We start from the raw sequence: 15,614 nt of genomic DNA on the forward strand, positions 1-15,614 counted from the left end.
TACAGTCATGGCTCTATGCAGGCCTATAATGGCCTAGACATCCTGTCAGAACTTAGGAAAAAAGTGTCATTCTGGTTTCTGAGCTTCCAATGGGGTGGGGGTAAGGCGTAGGGTTAGGCTGTCCTTCAGTCTGACTGTAGCTTAACTTCTCTCTGTTCTCTCCTGCTTTCTTCTCCCTTTCTCAAGGTATTGATCACAAGGGTACTTTTTTGGGGCTCTTTTCAGTTTATTGCATGAAGGAGTTACACTAGTCCAAGTTAAAAGCAGACCCCAAATGGTCACATTATACAAGCTGTGAGGTTTTTAAACTTGTGACAAGGGACAGAAGGGAAATTCTACTCATTGCAAGAAAATCCTCACTTAAGCTTCAGTGAGCCGAAAGCACTGAAACCCCCTAAACCTTCAGCTGGTCATCCTTAGCCAGTCCAATCTTTATGAGGAACTGGCATATGTTCTTGCACTGGTCCCCCTGTAGCTGAATTACTTCTCCATATTCTGGTTGCTCAATTACAGTACCATTGTAGGCAAATTTTTTTCTTAAACATCTTCTCTAGTGTCTTTTCATCGTAACCATCAGCGATCCCTTGGACAGTAGTAAGGGTCTTCCTGCCATTTCTCTGTTGAATTCTTTTATGTATATAATTCTCAGTGCTAGCAGGAAGCAGATCATCACCCTTACTTGCATCAGCAAAGGGGTTGAAAGAGTGGAGATTCTAAATAGCGGACATATGATATGATTCCTTTTCCTCCGTGGAAGTGGCCTGCAGAAGGCTGCGGTGGGAGAAGGTGGGCAAGGGGGATGGAGCATTGGGAAGCAAGTGGGGGCTCAAGAGGGAAGTTGCTGAGTCCTTGGCAGTGGCTCAGTGGCTGGGGCCACAAGGATACTTCTTAATAAATATTTTTCATCCTAAGCTCCAACTCAGATTCCATTTTCCAGGGAACCGAATCTGCAACATTAGTCAGGACATGTTACACTAGTCTATATGATAGGCAGTAAGGACCTAAATTAGAGTAGCATCATTTGAAAGAGAAAGGTCACACATAAAGGAGTCATCTTATCCATGGAATGGTTTTAATGTCATGTAAACATTGTCAGGGATTGTGCAATTGGGATTCACTAGGATCAAGTCTATGTGACTGCAAAAATGATACAGGCTTGTCCATTCAAAGCATGTGTGAGAACATGAATGAGTGAATAAATTAATGAATAAATTAACAAGTGAAACAGATGTGGTAAGTCTGTTTATAGTTCCATGAATAAAGTGGGTCCAGAAATACAGATTCTACTGTTCCTAGAGCTGTGGTAATGAGCCATAGAGAAGCTGACTGGCTGTCTTTGTCATCACATCTGTTTCTGCTATACTTAAATACACAAAGACTGTGATGAGGACAGCAGTGCAGAGCGTTTTCAATGAGATATTTACTGTGCTAAGTTGCAAGCCCTGTGAATGCTAATTGGGGATCTGAGATACCCTAAATAGGTGCATCTTACCACAGTTCACAGCCAGCTGGGAAAACTGAAGTGGCCCTTTGTTTCCCATTTAAGGCACCAGCTTTATAAAAGGGTGCACTAAAGCTTTACCTAACCAGACCCAAATGAAGCAGCCAGGCATTTTCTAAGATTGATGTTTTCATTTTATGAGCCAGTAAAAATAAAAGCAGATAATAAACATAATTTATAGTAAGTGAGCTTTCTCATTTGTAATTTGTCTCTTTCTACTAAAAATAACAAAAACAAACAAATCAACAAACCAACCCTAGGTAATTTTAAATATTGTTAGCTAGGTACTGACTAATCAACTTTTTATTCTATTAAGAAAGGTAGTTCAGAGAATGATCTAAGTTCTACACTGATACAGGCAGCTTTCTATGTTGAGTGTGTCCATAGCTCAGACATAATAGTCCTTAGACACTAAATATACTTAATATATGAGTATTTATTTTTGCTTACTATATTATTATTATCAAGGTGATTTTATTAATTTCAAAAATATTTATTGAATACTATACGTGTACCAAATACCATGCTAAGCATCAATATTTGAGTTCATGAAAGAATAAACTCAAGCAAGGAAAAAGTGAGGAAGAGGGAGGTGGAGAGGGAGGAAAAATGGAAAATATCTTAAAGGAAGGAATTCTTGACAATGTTCCTGAGGGTCCAAGTATCCCTTAGATTCAAAAGCATCCATTAGATTTAGTACCTTGCACATTATAAGTAACTTTTGAAAAGCAGAATCTGCAGGGTAGAGATCAGACTGTACAGTGGTTTCATATTTAAAAAAGGTAGTGAACTCAGCAGATTCTGAGTATCTTCCAGGGAGCATGGTGCAAGCAGGTCACGTGGGGAGAGGAACCAAAGCTGAGGAGGAAGGTTTTTTCTTTTCTCCAGATGTGAGAGAATTGATCTCATGTGCTGAGATAAAAGAACTACTAGAGACGGAAATGCAGAAAATACAGGAGACAGATGGGATAAATGATGAAGTGAGGTCCCCTCAGGAGGCAGACTGAGATGGGATTGAGGACAGGCATTGGATCAGGTTTGAACAACACCATAATAATTGCAATAATGATAACTAATAAGTATTGATCACGATATGCAACACCTACATAAGTATTGCATATGGTACACGCAAAGTATTATTAGATGTGTATAATTATTACTCTTTTTATAGCTGAGGAAAGTGAGACAAAAAGTAGTATAGATGTGAACAATTTTTTAGGTTAGGAAAGAAATTGAGGTGTTTACTACTTTGGAACCTCCATTTGGTCCTATGAAGCAGGTATGGAAATCTTCTCAGAATGAGGAGCAAATGATACAGTAAAAAACTGGAGGAAACAAGATGGCGAAAGAGTAAGTGGAAGCTACACTAACCTCCTCCCAGAACTAGTCTGGATTTACAACTTAATTTTGGAGAAATCATCTGGAATAACCAACTGAACACTAGCTGGAGAGAAGTCTTATAACCACGGAGAGACAGAAAAGGCTGCTACATCACAATGTGACCGGTAGGGAGTGCGGAGATGTGGAAGGGCTGGCTGGGCTCACATGGGTGGAATCTGAAGGGACTGAGAAACAGCTCAGCAGCCAGGGGTTCCCCCTGAGAAGGGCACGGTCTAAACCCCCAGCTCAGCTTCCCAGCCTACAGCAACAGAGTGGAAAGTAAAATAGTATCCAGCTGTGACAAGTGAAAAGCCACAGGATTTCTTGCTAGCCAGAGAAACAGCAGGAGAAAAAGAGCTCTTAAGCAGATCACATATGAAAATATTTTGGCCCCCACTTACCCTGGGCTCGAGCAGAGGGAAGGCAGAGAGGACTAGAGATGCTTGGGGAGAGTTTGGTGTGGTGGCTTTGAGGGGAGAACTGGGGAAGCAGCCGATTGGGTGCCAGTGCTGACTCATCCCCAGTACTGCAGGCAGAACCCCCCCCCTCCAAGTGGCATCAGCCTGAGGGGAAGCAAAAGCCCAGCCTACAGGAATTAAGCTGCCACACCCATGGTCCTTAAGCCTGACAGTTAATCACAGATTGAATAGATAAACAACTAAAGAAGTCAGATAAAGACAGTAGATCCCTGGAAGTCTGCAGCAGGCTGCCTAGGCCCAGACTAGTACAGGATCTGACGCCACCAGGGGCAGATCCAGGAAGTGCAGATCATTCTAAGAAGCACCAACAAGCAATAGGAGTCACAAAAATGGGGAGACAGAGAAACAACCCCCCATCGAAAGGAAAGGTAGAATCCCCAGAAAGAGTGCTAAATGAAATAGAGGGGAGCCAACTATCAGATATGGAATTGAAAGCATGGATTATGGAGAAGTTCAATGAGCTCAGTGGAAACTACAAAGAATTCAAGGGAAACTACAAGGAACTTACTGAGAATTACACCAGCATGAAAAAGGACATAGAAGCTATCAATAAGAGCCAGGAGGAAATGAAGAATACAATCTCTGAATTGAAGAACACAGTAGAAGGAATTAAAAGCAGGCTAGAGGAAGCAGAAGATTGGATCAGTGAGCTGGAAGACAATGTAGACAAAAACTTCCAGACAGTGCAACAAAATGAAAAAAAGACTGAACAAGACTAAAGAGGCTCTAAGACAGCTGCAGGACAACATGAAACGTAATAATATCCATATCATAGGAATTCCAGGAGGAGAAGAGGAAGAGCAAGGGATAGAAAACCTTTTTAAAAAACTAATGACAGAAAACTTCCCTAACATGAGGAGAGAAAGAGTCACGCAAGTCCAGGAAGTACAAAGAGTCCCAATGAAGATGAACCCCAACAGGCCCACTTCAAGACACATCATAATTAAAATGGCAATATTCAAAGACAAAGAGAGAATCCTAAAAGCAGCAAGAAACAACTAATAACATACAAGAGAGCTCCAATAAGGCTATCATCAGATTTCTCAACAGAAACACTACAAGCCAGAAGAGAATGGCAAAAAATATTTCAAGCAATGAAAAACGAAGGCCTACAACCAAGAATACTCTGCCCAGCAAGACTCTCATTTAAAATGGAAGGTGAAATAAGGAGTTTCCAAGACAAAAGAAGGCTAAATGAATACATCTCCACCAAACCGGCATTGCAAGAGATGCTAAAGGGTCTGCTTTAAGAAGATGAAGAAACAGAGAGAGAAAGAGAGGAACATGAGTACAAAGGGGGGAAATGACAATGAATAAGTACTGAAAGAAAGATGGAACTTCTACCATTTGCAACAACATAGATGGAACTAGAGAGAATTATGTTTAGCGAAATAAGCCAGGCAACGAAAGAAAAATACCTTATGCTATCACCTATTACAGGAAACTAATGAACAACACAAACAAATGAGCAAAATTGAACCAGAGGTATGTAAACAAGGAATAAACTAACAGTAACAAAGGGGGAGATGGGAGGGAGAGAAGAGGGTAAGAGGAGGAAGGGTTTAGTCAAAGAACATGTATAAATGACCCATGGACATGGACAAGTGGGTGGGGACTGAATGTGGGAGAAGGGGGGCCAGGGTGCAGGGAAGCAAGAGGGGGGAAAAAGTGGGGCAACTGTAATGGAAAAACAAACAAAACAATTTTAAGTGGGGGAAAAAATAAAAATATAAAGAATGGAAATGCAAGTTCCGTGAATATTAGAAGGACAAGGATTTTCTTTCACACTGTATATTTTTATCCCTATCTGATCCCTCTAGAGTTTGGCATTCTAAACAAGTAAGTAATGACATAAGTTTCTTTGCATAAAACTAATATGACCAGTTGTTAATAGAGGTTTTTTTTTTACTAAGACTCTGACTGGAATGTCATGCCTAAAGGAGACATGCTTGGGCTCTGGTTGTTACCAAAAAGCCCTGAGGAACTGGGATTGACTTTCAAAGGTAATAAAAGCCCATGAGATAAAAGGTCTGGTATCTTGGTTGGATGCGTGATCCATGGCAATCTTTCCAGGGAAGGAATGAAGATTGTTTTCCTGAAAGATGGCTAGAAAGGACCTTAAGGCACAATGGAAAACCAGAAGGACTTGGAAAAGACAGGTGTTTACAGGCAAGGCTGAATGCCAGGTATGTCGTTCTGCTTCTGTGCCTTGAAGGGCAGACTGAAGGTCACCCTAAATGTTTCTTGCATAAGTTCCAGCAAAGCAGAACTAAAGATCATAAGTGATCATTTTCTGCTCTTGTTGTGTTTATGCAAATGAACAGGAAAATTAAAAATGGACTTAATGCAGTCCCTTTAATGACAAGGAGAGTAATCTTAGGGAGAAAAATTGTGATTCAGGAAAAATCACAATGCTCAGTGGTAGACTATAAAGTAGTGCAGCTAACCGTCTTTAAAGTTTATCTTCATTTAAAGTTTGTTTTGATTTGAAAATTAAACTATGTCTGTGGTATTATCAAAGATGTTTAATTTACAGGCTAGAAGAATGTCAAATGACTTGCAACTGGATGTCTTTCCGATAAGACAGTCCTACAGATTTAAAGACTTGTATGTGGGTTATGTTACATAAATTAACATGTGTTTTCTGTTTTCATACGGCATAAGCCTATGATCTCATTACCTGAGTGATTGTCTGTACGTATAGGCCTCACTTAATTCTGTCTGCATCTCTGCCTCCTGAGACTCAATGGTTTGGCTGAACTAAGTGGCTGGGTTGTTGAAGAATGGGGTGGTCTGTGTGCTTCACTTTAAAACTGGTTTGTCTTTTCTGTCCTAATGGCTTGGACAGAAAGAGCCCAGAGGTCTGAGAGGGGCAAACCTAAACTATTTCCCTCAGTCCAAACTAAGTATAATGGGCAAAAGGGTTTTGGACAGGTGAAATATACCTGGCACACCTTCGTCCAAAGAAGCCCTTCTTTTCCATAATGTGGAACATTGAAAAATTAATCCCTGCCTTTTGTCATCTAGTGGTTATGGATTGAATGATGCCTTTTAACCCTGTTGCCAAATCCAGAATACAGCAAGGATGCCAGCCTGTTAAACCAAGCATGCCGTTGTCTGGGGACAGCCAACCGACCTGGAGTCTGCATGATCCTTCCCCATGTGGGAAGGCCACCCCCACCTCCACACCCCTACTCTTATTAGGGATTTCTGGACCCAAGGGTAGGTAGGACGACAACCATGTCCAGCTTGAAGCAGCTAGAGGAGCTTGAGACTTTCTCCCATTGTCCTTTATAAGATTATAAAGGGTCTTAAGTCTGAGAGGGAGGGATTGTTATTTTTTATTGTTAAAATAATAAATTAATTACTATTAATTATTTAAAAAAGAAGAAGAAGAAGAAGAATATATGAAAGGGTGAGGCAGGAGAGCTTATATGTACAACCCATGGGCATGGACTTGGGGAGGGGGGATTGTTGGGGGAGGGGGGTGCTGGGCGGAGGGGAACAAAGGGGAAAAATTGGAACTATTGTAACAATATAATCAATAAAATATACTTATAAAAAAACTGGAGTTGAATTTATTTATTTTATTATTATTATTATTTTTTTATTATCCTCACCCAAGGACATGCTCATTGATTTTTAGAGGGAGGAAAGGAAGATAAATGAATCAGTTGTCTGTCATATGTGGGACAAACTCATAACCTAGGCATGTGCCCTGACCAAGAATCAAACCCAGGACCTTTCAGTTTATGATCAACTGAGCTGCAACGGAAGGGTCTGAAAATGTGCTCTTAACTAAAAATCACAGGAGGCTTTCTAAGCTTCTCTGAGGAACCATGTTCAGCATGGATTAGCTCCTAGGAGTGGAGGAGCTGAACACTTGGCATTGGCACTGGGATTATAGTCTTTCTCTGCACCTCTCAGAATGTCTGGCATACTGAAGGACATCAGCATCCACACGATGGCCCATAGAATACTCCATCATCAAAATTCCCTGACCCTCTCTATTCCAGTTACCTTCTTGGCCACTCCATTTTATCTACTCTCTCCATGTACATTTCATGAACCTTGTTATGGACCTCATTCGCACACTATATGTTCTGGAACCTAATTAAGGCCTCCAGTAACTTAAATCTTCTATCTTTCCTCAAGCTGTAAGATTCATCTTATCCAACCCTGATCCCAAGCGTAATTATTTTAATTGTTCATCAATTCTGTCCTAACCACTGCCTCCCTGTATCCTTGCATATACTTCTCCTTTTGTCTAGTATATGCTTCTCTCTCTATATATATCTTTGGTTTTGAAAGAGTCATTCTACATTTGAAAGTTAGTTAACATTGGCTTCTCTAGAAATCCCTTTGAATTTCCTTATCCCTAAGCTTTTTAAAAATGTGTCTCCCATATGCTCTTTCCCACAGCTCTCTGCATGACTCTTGACATTCTGCAAAGTAATTATTAGTTTATTTTATCCCACACAACCAAATCATGCACATCTTGAAGACTGGTATTGTGATTTTGTTTAATGTCTGCAGGCATATAACTTTGCATAGTAACATATAGAGTGACTACTTATTAAACACTTGAAAGACATCAATTTCTTTTTAACATTTATTTGCCACTGTACAAATGTTCCTCTATTTAATGTTTTCTAAGCTTGAAAATAAAATTCTGAAACTAGGTAACCTCTATTGTGTAAAGAGTTCATGATAACAGACAAATATAATAATTTTTAGTAACCTACACAAACATTCAGGAGTCATAAAGGTGTCTTTATCCGTTTATTTATAATTTCTTAGACAGTGATGCATCCCAAGCCAGTTCTGAGAAAATATCTCAACATTGACATGAGTGACATTAACACTGGACTGACAAAGGTATTATACTTCAAGAAAAGTATATTTTAAAAGAAAATTATTTTATATTTCAAATTTTTGTGCTAAGTTTTGCAACCAAAGAATAATTAACTGTGATATTTGATAGGACCCAAATTCATTCTGTGCATGTCTTCTATCTTGATGTTGCTCAAATCTGTCCTTAATGGAGATAAAACATTGTTTTTGCTATCACTATTTCTATGTATAGTACTTGCTTTTATATAACCATGTTAAGAGCTTTTCCTACACTATCTCATTTAAACCTCACAAAACTCTTGACATAATGACTTTTATTATTCAGCATTTAGAGATATTGAAGCTTAGGGAGTATAAATGACTTTCTTTACATAACAGCTATCAAATGATAGAATCACTTGGTCCAGAAAGGCACTATATAAAGCAGTTTGCTAGCAGAGATATGACATGATGGCAGAAGTTAACTGCATCATGTAACAGAATGTTTAATACTCTGAAGCAGATGTGTAGAAATGTTTTCAAGAATTCAGTTTCCTCTGAATTGATAGAGGCTGTGGGTAGTTAAGAGAGTCCCATCATCTTTCATCAGGAAGGATAAAAGGGCCACTGCTAGGACAGTAGGAGGGAAATTGTCCACACATGCCCAGAGCAGTGAGGGTTTGGGCATTGGTGGAAGCAGTGTTACGCACTGGAAAGAGCCCTAAATGGACTAGACAGTAGCTTTGCTGTCCTGTGGCTTTAGCAGGTGAGCATTCTGTACCTCATTATTTCATTATGTATAAATTAGGAATGGCTGTACATTAAGGATTTCATTAGCCTGCTAGTACAAACAGTAACTCATAAGCTAGGAGATTTCCAAGAAAATAACTAGAAGGTGAGAGCATGTCTGCAAACTCTCACAAGGAAGATGTCATTAAAGTAATCACTCATCAGTGTGGGGTGTCTTAAGATCCAAATACCCAAATTGAACTGGAACATGTTTCATGAGAGGCAGAAGAGCCAACATGAAAGGGGAAACACAATTGCTTACATGCTGTAATCTGAAGAATATGAGAACAATATTAGTTAATAGCCCCCACCAAAGGTGGTATATTTGAGATGTGTCTAATCTATTAGGATGAGGCATTATGTGACAAGTTTCTCTGTGTGTGTGTATGTGTGTCTGTGTAGTTTTCTTTTTTTTTTCTTCATCAATACATTAGTATATATTAACCAATATCAGTTTTGTGTGACCTTATTGCTACCTCAGAGTGCAATGGAGGAGAGAACGTCTTTTGAGAAGGAGCCTTAAAACGACTAGTATCAGGCTCTCTTTCCTTGTTCTGAGTCAAGTTTCACAAAGGAGCACCTAAATTCACCCACAGGATTGCCTGCAGGAATAATGTGTGCTGACAATAGATCTTCAGATATTTTCAATTTTTGATCTCTGAGGCAGAGACTTTTCTTTCATTTTAAAAATACTTTATTTATTTTTAGAAGAGGGTAAGAGAGGGAGAGAAACATCAATGTGTAAGAGAAACATTGATCAGTTGGATCAGTTGGCTCTTACACCCCCAACTTTGGACCTGGCCCACAACTTCATGTGCCCTGACTGGGAATCAAACCGACAACCTTTCAGTTTGCAGGCCAGCACTCAATACACTGAGACACACCAGCCAGGGCTGAGGCAGAGACTTTTCATAGTTTTTCAACAGTTACCCATGCTGCTAACCACAGAAAGGGAATGCGGGGGCACTACATCGTCTGTCACTTTAGCAGTTGTTTTCCACTGGGTAACACTAGTCCAATGTGTATTTTAGCAAGCATGTGTCAGATTTCCAGGGTCTGAAAAACTTGAAACACTGACCCAACTCAGTCTCTGAGCCTTCAAAGCAGACAGCTATGTCCAGTGGTAATATCTCAGAATGCACTGCCTCTCCACATACATGAGTATAGTCACTCAAACATATAACCTGCATATTTTGGACAAAAAAAATGTACTTGGAGAACTGCTTGAGTGTCATGGAAAGGAATCTTGGACACTAAGTTTAGTATGGAAATGACAAGAAAATGCCAAGAGAAAGTGTTTTTTACATTTTGTTGGCCTGGGCAGGCCATATGAACAGTGACCTATACTATTACTTCCATTATCCCTTCTGTGACCTTAGTCCCACTTCCTGATTCCTCATATCTGTGTGAATCAGACAATCCCAGTGTTGTAATAAAATTTCACAGTGTAAAATTAAAAATTCACCTAAATAGTTTGACTTAATCATTTTCTAACTCTAGAAGTGGGTGAACATGTGCTCAATGCATACATATCCACACCACATCTAAGGACAAGAGATAACCATCTGGATGAATGAGTGAAGTTTTATACTTACACAGCATTCCGTATCTTCACATTCAGAAGAGTACAGAATAGGCAATCTATTCATGGAAGCTCAGTTAGACATAGTTTTCTTTTAAAAGCTGTTCCTTCATTTATCAACTTGTTTCTATCAGCTTGAATTCATTTTGAATCCTTTGAATCCACTTATATAAAAATGTGAGTAAAATTCATACAATTTTCTGATGACTTCACAAAGGAGACAGAAGAGATTTACCTCAGCCATCCCACAGCCAACAATTTAGAAGTAAATATAACTGATTTTTTTAAAACTTGTCTCTTAGCCAGGAACCCTTAGCTAGAGGGAAGAGTATTTTCTCTCTTTCTTTCAAGTAACATCACTGGCACCTTATTGATGCTTATCCCCTCCCTTCAAGATTTCCCTCCAGAATTTAAAATATCCCAATCCTTCTAGGAAATTTCTTTTACATCTCAAGAAACTTGTAACCAGATTGCCAATAAAAATGAAACTTGTTTTGTGAAGAATTTTTATACTAGTTCTTCAGAGACAAGTGTCACTGCTATTTATTATGTAACATCATGGAGAATACTCTTCTTGTCATGTGAGTGTGAAATAACATTATACTAGAGTGAGAAAGTTTTTTTTAACATTTAGAATAATTTAAAGTAACAACAGCCAGTGTAGATCTGTTGGTGGGCATTGTTCCACAAACAAAATAGTCTTAATTTTGATTCCCCACCAGGGCACATGCCTGGTTGAAGGTTTGGTTCTGGGTTGGGTCCCCAGCTGAGGTGCATGTAAGAGGCAAATGGGAACCCTGGTGCACTGATGGTGGGAATGCATAAAGTTGCAGCCACTATGGAAAATAGTATGAAATTTCCTCAAAAAACTAAAAATGGGACTGCCTTTTGAATTGGCCATTCCATTGTTAGGATTATATCCAAAGAACACTGAAACACCAATTCAAAAGAACCTATGCACCCATATGTTCATAGCAGCACTATTTACAAGAGCCAAGTGCCCATCTGTAGATGAGTGGATCAAAAACACTGTGATACATTTACACAATGAAGTACTATGTAGCAGAGAGAAAGAAGCAAATTCTACCATTTGCAACAACATAGATGGAACTAGAGAGAATTATGCTTAGTGAAATAAGCCAGGCAACAAAAGAAAAATACCTTATGCTCTCACCTATTACAGGAAACTAATGAACAACACAAACAAAAGAGCAAAATTGAACCAGAGGTATGTAAACAAGGAGTAGACTAACAGTGACAAAGGGTGAGGGGGAGGGAAAGAAGGGGGTAAGAAGGGGAAAGGTCTAATAAATGACCCATAGACATGGACAACTGGGTGGGGACTGACTGTGGGAAAAGGAGTGGGCTGGGTGTGGGAAAGCAATAGGGAAAAAAGTGGGACAACTGTAACAGAAAAACAAACAAAAATTTTTAGTGGGGGTAAAAATTGAAAGAAAAATAAATAAATGAGCCAGCAAATGCCCCCCCAAACAAAAACAAACAAACAAACAAACCCTCATATGTAGGACAGCGAACAAAAAAAAAAAAGTAAAATATGGTAATGAAATTTTAGTGAATATTAGAAGGACAAGGATTTTCCTTCACATTGTATATTTTTCTCCCTATCTGATCCCTTCAGAATCTGGCATTCTGAAGAAGTAAGTAATGACATAAGGTTCTTTGCATAAAACTAATAATACCAGTTGTTAATAGAGGTTTTGTTGACCATAGCTTTGACTGGAATGTCATGCCTAAAGGAGACATGCTTGGGCTCTGGTTGTTACCCAAAAGCCCTGAGGAACTGGGATTGACTTTCAAAGGTAATAAAAGCCCATGAGATGAAAGGCCTGGTACCTTGGTTGGTTTTGTGGTCCATGGTGGTCTTTCCAGGGAACAAACGAAGGTTGCTTTCTTGAAAGATGGATAGAAGGGACCTTAAAACACAACTGAAAACCTGAAGGACTTGGAAAAGACAGGTGTTTACAGGCAAGGCTGAATGGCAGGTATGTGACTCAGCTCCTATGCCCTGAAGAGCATACTGAAAATCACCCTAAAGGTTTATTCTGTAAGTTCCAGCAAAGCAGACTTAAAGATCATATGTGATCATTTTCTGCTCTTGTTGTGTTTATGCAAACAAACAGGATAAATTAAAAATGAACTTAATGCAGTCCCTTTAATGACAAGGAGGGCAATCTTAAGGAGAAAATAGCGATTCAAGGAAAAACACAATGCTCAGTGGTAGACTATAGAGTAGTGCAGCTAACTGTCTTTAATGTTTATTTTCATTAAAAGTTTGTTTTTATTTGAAAGTTAAACTGGGTCTGTGACATCATCAAAGATGCTTAATTTACAGGCAAGAAGAATGTCAAATGTCTTGCAACTGGATGTCTTTCTAATAAGAGAGTCTTGCAGATATAGAGACTGACTTGTGGGTTATGTTGCATAAATTAACATGTGTGTTCTGTTTTCATAGGGCATAAGCCTATGATCGCATTACCTAAATGATTGTCCATACGTATAGGTCTCACTTAATCCTATGTGCATCGCTGCCTCCTGAGACTCAACAGTTTGGCTGAACTAAGTGGCTGGGTTGGTGAAGCATGGAGTGTTCTGTGGGCTTCACTTTAAAAGTGGTTTCTCTTTTCTATCCTAATGGCTTGGACAGAAAGGGCCCAGAGGTCTGAGAGGGAGGAGATCTAAAGTATTCTCCTCAGCCCAAACTAAATATAGTGGGCAAAAGGGTTTTGGACAGGTATGACATGCCTTGCACACCTTCCTCCAAAGAGCCTTTTTATTCTCCCCGTAATATGGGACATTGAAAAATTAATCCCTGCCTTTTGTCACCTAGTGATTATGGATTGAATGATGCCTTTTAACTCTGTTGCCAAATCTGTTGTCCCCAGGATACAACAAGAATGCCAGTCTGTTAAACTAAGCATGCCATGGTCCGGGGACCGCCAGCTGACCTGGAGTCTGCACGATCCTTCCCCATGTGGGAAGGCCACTCTCTCCTCCACACCCTCACTCTTATTAGGGATTTCTGAACCCAAGGGTAGGTAGGATGATGACTACGTCCAGCTTGAAGCAGCTAGAAGAGTATGAGTCCCTCGGACATTGTCCTTTATAAGATTATAAAGAGTCTTAGGTCTGAGAGGGAGGAATTGTTATTTTTTATTGTTATAAAAATTAATTAATTGAATAAAAAAAGAAAATAGGAAAGAGTGAAGCCAAAGAACTTGTATGCACAACTCATGGACATGAATTAAGGGGGGTGGTTTTGCTGGGGGAAGGGAGGTACTGAGTGGAGGGGAAAAAAGGGGGAAAAATTGGAACTATCGTAACAACATAATCAATAAAATATACAAAAAAAGAGCAAATGATCCATGTTTCTCTCTCACACTGATGTTTCTCTCCCTCTTTTTCTCCTTCTCTACCCCTTCTCTATGATAAATAAGTAAATAAAAATTTTAAAGTATGATAAATTACAAACTTCTACTACTTATAGATTAGAGATCTGTCTAGAAATAGTACTCTATACTTTTTTGAGAAATTGGTTAATTATAAACAATTGAAAAATAATTTTAAAAATCTAGTGTAGAATGACATAATCATTTATCATCAACAATGATTCTGAAAAATTCTAATAGTTGTTGCTCAATATTTTGTAAAAAGTTAGCTGCAGTTGAGTATATTTCTCAGAAAGACGGTTGATTAAGTTCATTCTACTTTGGCATTGGAATTGCACCTTACACGTTGCTTTAAAATGATTTAGATAGTATGAATGCTTGGTCAGCTCAGATCCAGCTGGGAAAAGAGAAACACTTTGTTACTTCAAATGGAGTAAATTTAATACAAGTAATTTGTTATACAGAGGTAGAAATGATAAACAGCTAAGAAGTGGTGAGGCAATTTAAAGATTAGCAACTTCAGGGAGATAACAGAAGAAATTATCCTGGTCTCAAGAAGCCATGCTGTCTGCAAGGTGTCAGAAGAGGATGGGACTTGCTGGTTGAGAGCTGAGAAGACAGCTTTCTAAGATCTCAAGATATGGGTAGGTATAACTGTTGCCAAACACCATAAGAAGCAGATAGAAAGAGGGAGGGAAAAAATACCCTGGTTTATCCCTTCCTTCTGCCCTCCATTCTTCTACCAATGATGCAAATTAGTCAGTTACCATGAAGACAGAAGGAAGAGATCCTAGGAAGTATAGCTCCCAAGGATACAGGGTATAGGATAGAGCATAGGAAAGGGTAGGAAATATATTTGAGAGAAAATGGAGTGTTTATATGCATGAATGCCACTTTAATAATCTATATTTGAGCTAATAAGAGGCTAAGAAGACACAAATTTAACGCAAAGCATTTAGAGGGGATCTAGTCATGAACTCTTCCCATTGTTTTTCATCACCCTACCAAACTCTTATTTTTTAATCACACTCATCCTTATGCTTTCTCTTACTTATTTGAAGAAAGGCTGTCCTTCCTTATTCTAAGTTTAGTAAATATATCTGTGCTTAGTTGTAACTCTGCCATATTTATATTCCACATAATAATCCTTGTATCTTCCTCTAACACCTTATTGTTTTCTCTTTTTTTAGCCTAGATTGTAAATATTTATGCACTGAACATGAGAACAACTCAATTAAAGAAAACACAGAAGCAAAAGGAGACGTAAACAGCAATACAACAATAATGGGGACTTTAGTACTCGATTTTCAACATTGTAGAGATCATCCAGACAAAAGAAAAAAAATCAATAAGGAAACAGTAGACTGAGCAACTGATCTAACAGACATAAACAAATATTCCATCCAACAGCATCAAAATACACATTTTTCTCAAATGCATACAGAATGTTCTCTAAGATAGATGATATGTTGAGACACAAAGCAAGTTTTTAAAAAATTAAAAAGATTGAAATCATACTAAGTATTTTTTCTGGCCACAATGGAATAGTAATAGAAACCAATAAAAGGAGGAAAACTGGGACTTCCGGCCAAGATGGAGGCTTAGACGGACACGCTAGAGCTAGGTCTCCCTCTACAACTAGA

General features: G+C 38.9%; 1 pseudogene; it reads right to left on the reverse strand.

Annotated features, from left to right (window-relative positions):
- Nucleotides 1–394: 394 nt before the first annotated feature.
- Nucleotides 395–728, reverse strand: LOC150018730 (eukaryotic translation initiation factor 1 pseudogene; annotated as a pseudogene).
- Nucleotides 729–15,614: the final 14,886 nt, after the last annotated feature.

Source organism: Furipterus horrens, unplaced genomic scaffold, assembly GCF_987537825.1.
Source record: "Furipterus horrens unplaced genomic scaffold, mFurHor1.1.pri manual_scaffold_2, whole genome shotgun sequence".
In the NCBI taxonomy this organism is placed as follows: domain Eukaryota; kingdom Metazoa; phylum Chordata; class Mammalia; order Chiroptera; family Furipteridae; genus Furipterus; species Furipterus horrens.